Genomic DNA, 12,400 nt, shown 5'->3' on the forward strand with positions numbered 1-12,400 from the left:
TTGATTAGCCATTCCAATGGCTAATAATTACCAAACATTTCCTTACCACCCAATATTCATATCATAAGATCATATACACAAAATTATTATAATGCTATACATGCCATACTTAAAATATACAAGCCAATATACCAAATAGGTCCACGAATAGTGTGAACGAGCCTCCGATCGTTCCCAATTTCTGAACTGGCTTGTCAAAACTAAAAAGAATGGAAAGGAGGGAGTAAGCATAAATGCTTAGTAAGTTCACATGTAAATAGCAATTAACATAATCACGCAATCCAACATAAAACATCATTTGTATAAATATCACCAAGACATTCATGTTACATTTGCATTTACTATCCTACCACAATTTCATCATACCAAATTCTCAAACTGAGGGTTTAAGCACATACCTGTCCAAATTTTCTCATTCACCACACTTACCAACATGTCACCTTCGTCTTAAGTATTCTCCTTATTCACTTAAATTCACCCGTTGAACACATCAGAATATAATTTGGATACACGGATTGCATGCACATAAGTGCCATACCCGCAGCTAGACAAACTCAATAGCGTGCAGAAATTATGTAGCCAAGCTACCATGTAACCCTCCCATAAGCGAACTCGGACTCAACTCAACGAGCTCGGGCATTTGCATCCATAAGTGAACTCAGACTTAACTCAACGAGTTCGGATGCCTAGTTACATCTCACGAACTCGGACTCAACTGAACAGGCTCGGAACTCAAATATCCTAGTGACATGTCACTTGTATCCTAATCTATTCCCAAGGTTCAAACGGGATTTTCCCCAATCACTCATCTTTCCTGTCTTCCACAAAATGTCGAAACTGAGACTTGATAGCATTTCATATTTATCAAGTAGCTCACTTAATTTGCATAATACTAAATAATAATCCACAAAGCACAATATTTCATGATAATAATCATCATATCATATAAATAACATTAAATTACTTAAAATGACAATTATGTTACTACATTTACACATGAAGTTACCTCGATACAAAATGTTAGAAATCGAGCCTATTCCTCGTAAACTTTATTTTTCCCTCCATCACGACTCGAATCTTGTTTCTCTTGATCTAAAATAACAAATTTAGATTATTTAATACTCACATTTATTAAAACAATCCTTCACTCAAACTTTGGCAAATTTACATTTTTGCCCCTAAACTTTTACATATTTACACTTTTTCCCCAAGGCTCAGAAATTAAACTTCATCCTATTTTCTTATGTTTGATGACATGCTGATCATTTTTCCCTTCTATGGAAACATCAAATTCTCACTCTAACATGTACTTATGAACATTAGGTATTTTTACCGATTATGTCATTTTACTCGTTTTCACGTAAAATCGCTTAGAAAAAGTTGTTTAACACAATTTCAAGCTTTGTATTCTACAATAAAACATAAAAATAAACACATTTCACCTATGGGTATTTTTCCAAATATAAACCCTAGGTTAAATTATTGCTAGAATAAGCTTAATCAAGTTACCGGGACTCCAAAAAACATATAGAACATTAAAAACGGGGCTAAAATGGACTTACAATCGAGCTTGGAAGCTTGAAAAACCCAAGCTATGTCTTCCTCATGTGAAATTCAACCAAGGGGTAGAAGATGGACAAAAATTGGCTTTTAATTTTGTTTTTAATTCATTTTAATAACTAAATGACCAAAATGCCCTTAATTAAAAACTATGGTGTTTTTTTCTTCCTTTAGGTATTTTTGTCTAAACTAGTATAATGGTCTAATTACTATCGAAGGACCTCCACTTTAAAAACCCATTACTCACAAGTACTTAGTACCTTTTGTGAACTAGAACACACATTTTACAACTTTTGCAATTTAGTCCTAAATATCAAATTGGACCCTCTATCGATAAAATTTCTAAACGAAAATTTCACACAATCATGAAATCATGCCATAGACCTTAAAATGATAATAAAATAATCATTTCTATCTCAGATTTGTGGTCCCAAAACCACTATTCTGATTAGGCCATAATTCGGGATATTACAGCTACTATCTCGATTGTTGCTACTCCAGTGTTGAATGTTGCAACTTCTTGCTTCCAATGTCAAGACTTTGGCCGCAATTTACTTCCCTTGTTGATGTTGGTCGAAACTTTGTTTAATTGTTGGAGCAGCTTAAATGTCACGACTTTAGTTGTTTTAATGTTGCGACATTCGATCCAGTCCATTAACTCCTTGGTTTCTTTTGATTCAAGTTGTTTCTTGCATACTACATCAACTCATTGGAAATTTTCTATGCTCAAATTGGCCTAATTAGTCAAGAAACATCATAAAAAAAAACTCGTTTTATTCAATTAAAGATAGCTACGAGATAATTCCTAAGACTAATGAAAATAATATAAAAATGCTTGATTACAAGCTTTTTAAGTAGCAAAAATAACCTAATTTGTCATATCAAATTATGGCAGATCAAGTACCATAATACAAAATGGGAGTCCCTTATTGGTATGTTAATTGTATCCTAACTATTTAGCTAAGCTACTAGGGCCTTGTTTTAGTATTTCTATAATGTCAATAATTGCATCTACGATCAAGTTTATGGTTTCGACCAATATTCGAGTCAGTAGTCATTACAATACAAAGCCATAAGTCCTACCATAGCATTAAACCATCTTTATGTTTCCACTAATATCTCCTCAAGAAGACTTATCTTGAAAACCATTCATAAAGTTATTTCCTTACCGCAAACTATACTTTCATAAACATTTAACATTAATATATTATAGTATATTTAATTCAATGATAATTCAATTTTAAACAATACTAATTCTAAATAAATGTTTTAATAAATCTTCCATATATCTTACCAAATAAAAGTGATTCAATAGAGTTAGAGAAGCCTAAATCCACCTTAATTAATAAGTTTTTCCTTTCCCTTGCTAGCTCCCACCTTTCCTTCTTCAATTTTTTTTTCATGAACAATAAATAATTATTAACCTTCTTCAAAAAATTTTTATGAACAATAAATAATTATTAACACACATTTTATTAAATAGCCATAAATATGGCTCAACAACTTAAATGCTTACAAAGAACATGACACTAAGCATAAATAATATGAAAATTATAAAACCAATACCTTGAATACTTCCTTTCAACCTCCTATTACATTTTCTTACATTAGAGCTCAACTCCTAGAGACTTTAATAGGGGAGATGATGAGGGATAATGCTTAGCAAAGATTTAATGATGATGGTTTTATGGTTTTACAAGAAATTATGAGAAATGGCTAAAAAAATTATGGGAATTGGAGAGAAAAATGTGTGGAGTTGAGAGAAAAATGAAGAAGAATAAAGATATTTATCCCACCTTTTAGGGTGCTCACTAATAGAGGAAGAAGAAAAGATATTTCTTCTTTTGTTCCAATTTTTACTATATAAAATTATAGTGTATTGGGTTTAAAGCTTTTAACATGTGTTCAAAATACCATTTTAACACTTAAAATTTAATTAATAAGCTCCTTCATTATCTCATCACACAAAATTAAAAATTATTCTAATATTTAATCTTACAAATATTTTAAATGGCCAATTTACCCATTCAGTGGAAAAATTATTATTTTTCCCCTAATCTCTTTTTTTACTCGATTGGGCCTCGAGTAGTCAGATTAACTAAAATTGCTTTCTAAAGGCTTCTCAATAAATTAAAATTAACATAATCACTCAAAAATTCTAATTTTCTCATATTGGAATTCTACTAAATTTCTCGATATATCGGCATACGATAAATCAAAAATTTTAGGTGTTGTAGAATTATTTAGAATTAGAATCAAATTGATAGGATGTGTAAGTATTGAGGACTAAAGGCTAGTTTAGCATTGCTTTTGAAAAGTATTTTTAAAAAGTGCAGTGAAAAAGTGCAGTGAAAAAGTACTTTTGAGAAGTGCTTTTGAAAAGTTTGGTTTAATATTTGAGTGTTTAGCATTGCCGTCAAAGAGTACTTTTGAGAAATAAAATGTCCATTTTAGACATGGTAGTATAAAGTAACAAATATGCATTTAAATAATGTTCAAATTAGTTAATATTATGATATTTTAGCAAGAATATAAAAATAATTTATTATAACTTATTGTTAATATTATAATATATGAAATATTAATTTTAAATATTTCTAAGTAATTAATATTAATTATTTATAAAATTTAATTAGAATATATATACTATATTTTAAATATTTAAATATAATCATTAAAATTTGTAATTAGATATTAACACGTTGTATTATTTTTAGAATTTTTTTAATTAATGATTTTAACACATTTGTATTATTTTATTTTAAAATGTAATTTGAATATATAACCCATATTAGATATTAATATAACATAGAAAACATAAACCTAACAAATTAAAATATTACATGCATTTGGATTAAAGTTTCAAAAGGGTAATATTTATATACCAAATACATCATAAAAATTTTACATTTCAAAACCACTTGAAGTGTTTTTAAAATTGCATTTATAAATATTTCTTTTCACAGTCCTTGTAGGTACGATAACTTGACATTTACTTGTCACTTTATTACTTGTTGCAATTGTGTACACTTGCACATTTTTGCTGTTCCAAGTTTTTGGCGTCGTTGTCGGGGACTGCTTTTAAAAGTAATTATTTGTGAATTTTGCATTTTAGTTTATTTTCCTGTTCAATTTTAACTTAATTAAATTTTCTGTGTTTATTTCAGGTGTTTATGAGTATTGATCGATTTATTTATTTACTCCCTGTAGACCCTGTGATTGAAAGAACTTTTAGATAGCGAAGAAGACAAGCAAGTCGGAAAAGGACCTGAGAGATGAACTTTGAAAATCTGAATCAAGGAAATAAAGCAGACCCTGCTCAAAATCCTATTCTTATTGCTAATGATAGGGGTGGAGCTCTAAGACAGTATGTTGTGCTAGTGTTTCATGATCTTAATTCGGGTATTAGGAGACCCGAAATCAAGGCACAATAGCTTGAGCTAAAGCCAGTCATGTTCCAGATGCTTCAGACAATGGGCCAATTTAGTGGAATGCCTACTGAAGATCCTTACCTACACTTAAGATTGTTCATAGAGGTGAGTAATTCTTTAAAGTTAGCCATGGTACTCGAAGATGCACTACGATTGAAACTATTCCTATATTCGCTAAGGGATAGAGCTTGAGCCTAGTTGAACTCATTACCACCAAATTCAATTTCCACATAGCAAGAGTTAGCAGAAAGATTCATAATGAAGGATTTCTCACCTAGCAAGAATATTAAGTTGATGAACGAGATCATTGCTTTCCAACAAATGGATGATGAGTCCTTGTTTGAGGCATGCGAAAAGTACAAAGAATTATTACAAAAGTGCCCTCATGACGGAATCCCTCATTTCATCCAACTTGAGACATTTTCTAATGGTCTCAATGCTCACACGAGGATGGTAGTGGACGCTTTTATTAACGATGCTCTCCTTTCTATGTTTTACAATGAGGCTTATGAAATCATCGAAAGGATTGCAATAACAATTATCAATGGCCAACCAATCGAGCAGTGTTAGGTAGACAAGTCACTGGAATACATGAAGTAGATGCTCTTACTTCACTCGCATCTCAAGTATCCTCAATATCCTCAATCCTTAAAAATTTTATCACTAATGGGTTTAATAGTTTTGCAGCACAACTACCGAATCAATTTGAAAATGTAGCCTGTGTCTATTGTGAGAAAGGACATCTGTTCGAAGAATGTCCATCGAACCCAGAATCTGCTTATTGCATGGGTAACCAGAACCAAAACCGAGGAAGAAAAGGGCTACAATCCAATTCCTATAACCCATCATGGCGAGACCACCCTAATTTCTCCTAGAGTAACCAAGGGGCTAGACCCAGTAACACATACGCCCAACCTAGACTAACCCAACCACCTATTTTTACCTAACAAATTTAGAAACAACCTCAAGCTAAACCATCCAATGGCTTAAAAAACTTGTTGAAGGCATACATAGGCAAAAATGATGCCTTAATCCAAAGCCAAGCAACTACATTGAAAAACCTGGAAAGCCAAATGGGCCAACTTGCAACTAAACTCAGAAACTGACCACATGGTGCTTTACCTAGTGATATAAAGAATCTGAGGAATCCTGGGAAGGAGCATTGTAAAACGTTGACATTGAGGAGCGAAAAGACATTAGAGCCCAACACCTTCGAAGTTGAAAAGGAGCCAGCTAATACTCAAGACTCAGAGGAAGTTTAACCAAGTGTTGAAATTTCAGTTTCATCGGAACCTGAATCTGCAATATTTGATAAGGTAATTTCTGAACCAATCAATTCTGATAAACTAACAAATTCGTTAAATGCAGAATTGGCACAGAAGATGAATCAACTAGTTCTAGTAAAGAAGCCTCGACCACCCTACCCTCAAAGACTTCAAAAGTAGAAGTAGGAAGTTCAATTCAAGAAGTTCCTAGACGTACTCAAACAACTTCATATCAACATTTTGTTGGTTGAAGCACTTGAAAAAATGCTGAAATACATCAAATTCTTGAAGGATATCCTGTTAAAAAAATGAATACTTGGAGAATTTGAGATGGTAGCCCTGACAAAGAAAAGTAGTGCATATTTTCAAGATAAAATACCCCCAAAGTTAAGGGATCCTAGATGATTTACCATACCTTGCAACATTGGAGCAACATATTGTGGTAAGGCACTATGTGATTTGGGTGCGAGTATCAACTTGATGCCCATGTCAATATTTAAGAAGTTGGGGATAGGTAAAGTTAGACCTACTACGGTTACACTTCAATTAGTAGATCGATCTTTAGCACATCCAGAAGGAAAAATCGAGGATGTATTGGTACGTGTAGACAAATTTATTTTCCTCCTGAATTTGTTATTCTAGACTTTGAAGTAGACAAAGAAGTGACAACATCCTAGGAAGGCCTTTCCTAGCAACTGGAAGGACCCTTATTGATGTGCAAAAAGGTGAGCTTACTATGCATGTTTAGGACGATCAAGTAACATTTAATATTTTCCTGACACAATTGATGATTGTTCTGTAGTTTCCAATTTAGATGAATTAATCAAGGAAAAGGAGCTCAACCATGTTGAGGACCCATTGGAACAAATTTTGACATCAAACCCTCCAAAAAATGAAGAGGAGGATGAATACTTAGCTTTGCTGAAAGCTAATTAAAGGGGATTTACTCTGCAATCTCATTTTAAATCTTTGGAGTTAGAGTATATGGATTATGCCCAACCAAAAGCGTCAATCAAGGAGCCAGCTAAATTAGAACTAAAGGTACTTCCCTCACATTTAAAATATGTTTATTTAGGTAACGCTTCTATTTTTTCTGTATTAGTCTGTCTATATGCATGCACAAGATCATCTTGGAAGATGGCGCGTGTAACGCCCCAATTTTTGGGTTTTCTGTGTTTCTGTGATTTTTAAAATTTGTGTGTGTTCTGGTTGGTTAAAATATATATTTTAGTAGGTTAGTGGGCCTTTGGAAGGCCCAAACTTAAGTTAAATCCGTGGTACACTTCGGAATTTTAATTTTATGAACAGGTGATGCAATTGGCGTTTGGGCTTTTAAGAGTAAAGGGGTAAAAGATGACATAAAAAGGAGTGTGGTGTAGTGGAAAGGTGGCGCCACTTATGGGACAAGGAAGTGACGCCATAGAGGAAGCAAGGGGTCCAAGGTTCAAGTCTTGGCTCTTGCAATATATTTTGGTTTTTCTTTTCAATAAATCTGGAAGCAAGTAGGTGCGCTTTAAAGTTTAATGTGTTGGATTTATGACACAAATGAGTTGATGGCCTAGCGGTGGTGACATGAGTTGGCATGTGAGAGGACTTTGGTTCGAATCCCTTGGCACGCAAAGGTTGATTATTTTGCTATGTTGGGACGGCAAGATTTGGTGTTGGTTTTACACTCTGGTGATGGAGGGATCCCACATCGGGAAGCTAACATAAGAGTCGATGGAGAGCTGGCTTTAAATAGAGCAAACCATGAGGAGAGTAGGCATACCCTTCTTGGCTGATCCCTTTCGCTTTGTAACGTGCTCGTTTGGGTTGGGCATCATCTAAGAGTGTTTGGAGTGCGGGTTAACTACAGTCTCCTAACAGGTGTGTATTTCTCATTACTCTAGTAGTAGGATGGCTATTTCGGGCCGCGATGGGATGAAATGGGCCATGTGGTCCCAATGGGTCCATAGCCCCAAGTGGATAAGTTATAAAATTACTAAAATACCCTTGTAGGGTAGGACCACCGATTTACCCTTAGAGGATAAAATGACTATTTTGCCCCTCGTGAGTAAATAACTAACTTGTGTCATGATTGGGTTAGTTGACGTTGATTTACGTTAGTTATCGTTAATTCGTAAGTCTAATGTGTTTGTGATCGATTGTAGGATTATCGCGTGGGAGATATCGTCATCAATCGTCATCAACCAGGTGTGACAACCCTAAAGTGACCCTAGTCGGAAAGCGGTTTCGGGACCGCTAAACCGAGTCACCGAAGTATTTGAATATGATATTTATTGTCTAAAATATGTGAATATGAATGTGTGAAAGTTTTAAGCTTCGATTTAGTCGATTGCATGTGAATTTAGTAATAGGACTTATGTGTGACACTTTTGAAATGTGATAGGTTAATCTATAAGGACCTATTAATTCATGTTGTATAAATGATGGGTTTGCATGTCAAATTAGCCAAAAATCCTGATGGTGGCCGGCCATGCTATGGGGTAAAACATATGATAAACATTTTGTGTTAATATGTTGTGGGGAGAATAATAAAATATGAGGGGAGTGGGAGGAGAAACCAAAGTTGTTTCATCCTTGCTCCCCCATTTTGTCGTAACTTGAGGAAGGAAGAAGAAAGGAGTTTTCTTGCTTCATGTTCGGCTTGGATGAGGATTTGGAAGAGGTAAGTACCTTGAAATTCTTGGAAAATTATGTATAAAGAAGGTGGTTAGTTCAAGTTCTAATCATTCCATGGATTAAGTTTTGATTGTTTGGAGGTTTGATATTCGGCCAAGTAGTTTGAAGCTCTTAGTACATATATTTTTCTTCTTTCTTGAAGGTTGAAATTGGGTTGTTCTTAAGGAGGTGCCGAATGTGGTCATTGAAGGGCCTTGAGGAACAATATGTGTGGCTTGGGTTATAACATTCGGCCATGGTAGAAAATGGAAGAGATAAAGGGTTGTTAATTGTGATAGCTTAAGGAAATTGTAAGTAGTTTTAATAAATGAACAATAATAATAATAAATCATCTAGTGAATTGGTGTAGTTGCCGAATTTGAACTATGAAGTTATTGAGTAATGTGTGTATTTTAAGTGATAGAATAGAGTGAATGCTTGGAACGTGATATGTATGAATTATAAGTTGGATTAAAAGCTGTTATATTGCCTTATCATTTTCGGCAATGTGCTTTGTCAAAGAAATTGAGGGTTGATGTTTAAGTGTTGTGAGTATAGGGATATTCGGCTTGTAGTTTTATAGATGTAAAATGAGTGTTAGGACGGAATGATGTTTAAGTACGAATGTATTTGGATGGATGTGCTTATAAGTATAACTTGAGATAAAATGGTGCTTAGTCATCATAAGTAACCATATTTGTAGAATGTATTAAGTATATAATCGGCCTCAACATAGACATGCATATTCGGCCACATGAATGAATACATAGATTGATGTTGTACGTTCGGCTATAGGTAAGCATATTGATGGCTTTATCTTGACTTAGAAAATCGGCTAAAGGAGAATATTGGCTAATATGTTGAATTTGATTCATGATTTCATACATATATGACTCTAATGCCTAATATATATGGGCTAAGTACCTTGAAATTCTCCTTGATGTTCAAAATGATTAAATCAATTTATTTGTTAAATTAAGCTCAAGAGCAAAGGGGAACTAAATCCGATAAAGGAAAGGAAAAGGTAATCGAATAGCCGTTGAAATCGTTCGACAACTTTCGAGGTACGTTTTAAGTGATTAAATGTTGAGTAAATTCAATCATAATGAGTTGATTTAATAAGATATGATGTGGCCATGATATGTCTTAAACTCAAATGGTAAGTTCATAAGTGTTTGGACTTGGAAATTTAAGAGCAAATTGTAATAATTTGCTTAGGACAGCAGCAGTAACGTGATTTTAGAAAATCACTATAAATTGTTGGTATGGAATTATAGGCTGAATAAAATATGTAATCAAAGATTAATTAGTCTAGTTTCTTATAAAAGAGACCGTGTAAGCAAAGAAATTTCCTATAAAGAGATATTTAAAGTTGTGTGAGACAGTGTCAGCATGACTCTGAAATCCCCTGTTCTGTTTTTAGAAAATCATTATAATTTGTACAAAAATAGTTATAAGATAAAATTTATATGCTTAGACTCCTTAATGAGTCTAGTTTCAAATGAAATCAAATAGAACATATTTCGAATTCTGTACAATGAGAAATTTGATTTGTAGTGAAGAGTGGTCATATTAGTCAAACAGTGAAATAGGGGAAAGTTTAAGAAAAATCTGGTATTGATTGGAAAAACCTAAAATTCTGAAAATTTTAAGGATGGAAGATATATGAGTCTATATTCAGGGAAAATTAACGGCAATTGATTTTTAGTTTTGTAGCTCCAGTTATAAATAATTTAGTGACTATTGCTCAGGAAAACAGCTTGTAGTGAATATGTGAATTTGTTGTAAACATTGATGAAACTATTTGAGTTGCTTATAAGCTATTGCTGAAATTGATGTACAAGATAAATATATATGTGCGTGGTAAAGCCGAATGGCTAGTGTGAAATATATATGAGATATGTATATCTGGTAAAGCCGAATGGTTAATGTGAAATATGTATGAGATATGTATATGTGGTAAAGCCGAATGGCTAATGTGAAATATGTATGAGATATGTATATGTGGTAAAGCCAAATGGCTAATGTGAAATATGTATGAGATATGTATATGTGGTAAAGCCGAATGGCTAAAGTGAAATATGTATGAGATATGTATATATGGTAAAGTCGAATGGCTAAAGTGAAATATGTATGAGATATGTATATGTGGTAAAGCCGAATGGCTAGTGTGAAATATATATGAGATATGTATATGTGGTAAAGCCGAATGGCTAGTGTGAAATATATATGAGATATGTATATGTGGTAAAGCCGAATGGCTAATGTGAAATATGTATGAGATATGTATATGTGGTAAAGCCGAATGGCTAGTGTGAAATATGTAGGAGATGTGTGTATATTGTGGCCGAATGACCAATTGTGAAAGGTGTGTATTATTAGATATTTGATGAGGCAAATGAATTACAAATATAACAGTCGATGTGAATGTTGTAACATGTGATTAAATGTACATGAAACTTGGAAATATATTCCGGGTAAGACCCGATGACTACATGTGGAGATTATGTCCGGGTAAGACCCGATGACTACGTGTGAAGATTTTGTCCGGGTAAGACCCGATAACTACGTGTGGAGACTATTCGAGCTAAAGGTTTCACTGAAGATTCGAGTAAAGCATAAGATTGTACGACTTCACAGTAACAATTGGTAATAAATACGTTAATGCGTTAAGCTGGTCAGGTATGTATTTTGAGATTATATTTAAGCTTGATTTGGACTAAATCACAAGGTCGTTATGTGATGCATATGTGAGTAAAGCAATAAGACTGTTCTATGATTATTGTGCGTTTGGTCAATGTGGAAAGCTAGGTGAAAATATGTAATATACCTATGTTTATAAGAGATCACTATCAAGTGAGAATTTATTTGCCTATTATATATGATGAGATGGGCATATTCGGTAAAGGGATGGTATGCCCGAAGGAAGAGTGAAATAAAAATACGAACAACTATGTTATAATTTGATTGTTATCTGTTGACACTGCTTAAAACTTACTAAGCATTGTAATGCTTACCCTGTTTACTTTGTTTCCTCTATTTTATAGATCTCATTTGGAAGCTACAGGCTCGGGGATCGTCAGCAACTAGTCACACTATCACTATCCACTTCTTGTTACTGTTATGTTTTGAATTATTTTATAGCATGTAAAGAATAGACCAGTGGCCGAAGAATATTTTGGTTAATGTATATAAGCCATGCGAAAATGGCATCTTTTGAATGTGTACTTATAGTAGTTAAATTGTATCCCTAACTGTCTTTAGTATTTACCTAAAGGAATGTTCTTTATAAAAAATATATATATATTCAAAATTTTTACTGTTCGGATATGAGTTTCAAGTCCGGTAATGCCCCTTTACCTATTCCAGCGACGGATACGGGATAGGGGTGTTACATTTTATTGGTATCAGAGCTACGGTTTAGTCGATTCTAGGACTAACGTAGCACGCGTGAGTCTATTTATACATGCCATAAAGTGATAA

The 12,400-nt window shown here is 33.5% G+C and overlaps 1 non-coding gene across 1 annotated transcript; it reads right to left on the reverse strand.

Moving 5' to 3' along the window:
- Positions 1–5,279: 5,279 nt before the first annotated feature.
- On the reverse strand, positions 5,280–5,386 carry LOC128290856 (small nucleolar RNA R71). Its single transcript, XR_008280640.1, has one exon. It is a non-coding gene; the product is annotated as a small nucleolar RNA R71 (small nucleolar RNA).
- Between the last annotated feature and the right edge of the window lie 7,014 nt (positions 5,387–12,400).

The sequence above is a fragment of the Gossypium arboreum genome, chromosome 3 (genome assembly GCF_025698485.1).
Source record: "Gossypium arboreum isolate Shixiya-1 chromosome 3, ASM2569848v2, whole genome shotgun sequence".
Lineage (NCBI taxonomy): Eukaryota > Viridiplantae > Streptophyta > Magnoliopsida > Malvales > Malvaceae > Gossypium > Gossypium arboreum.